Here is a 498-nt window from a genome sequence, read left to right as displayed (position 1 = left end):
GATACCTGAAAATGCACATAAGTATTCACCCAGGGTAACAATATTATTATTATCATTATTATTTTTATTATTAACAACAAATTATGACAAGCTGTGGAAACTGAGATGGTTTCTCGACTACCTCACCACTCAGTTTCAGTCACTCTACGAGGTGAATGGCTTTGTGACAGTAGATGAGAGCATGGTGAAGTTCAAGGGAAGACTCGCCTTCCGTCAATATCTGCCCCTCAAACCAACAAAATGGGGTGTGAAGGTGTGGGTCATGGCAGAGACCTCCACTGGCTATGTTGCCAACTTCCAAGTCTACACTGGGCGTGAGGGGACACAGGAGAAGGGTCTCGCTCACCGAGTTGTCATGGATCTAGCTACACCCTATTATGGGTCTCATCTGTCCATTTACAGTGGTGTGAAAAAGTGTTTGCCCCCTTCCTGATTTCTTACTTTTTTGCATGTTTTCCACACTTATACACATTATATATATATATATATATATATATA

Source organism: Epinephelus moara, chromosome 12 (assembly GCF_006386435.1).
Source record: "Epinephelus moara isolate mb chromosome 12, YSFRI_EMoa_1.0, whole genome shotgun sequence".
In the NCBI taxonomy this organism is placed as follows: Eukaryota; Metazoa; Chordata; class Actinopteri; order Perciformes; family Serranidae; genus Epinephelus; species Epinephelus moara.
Note: the sequence above shows the minus strand (reverse complement) of the source record.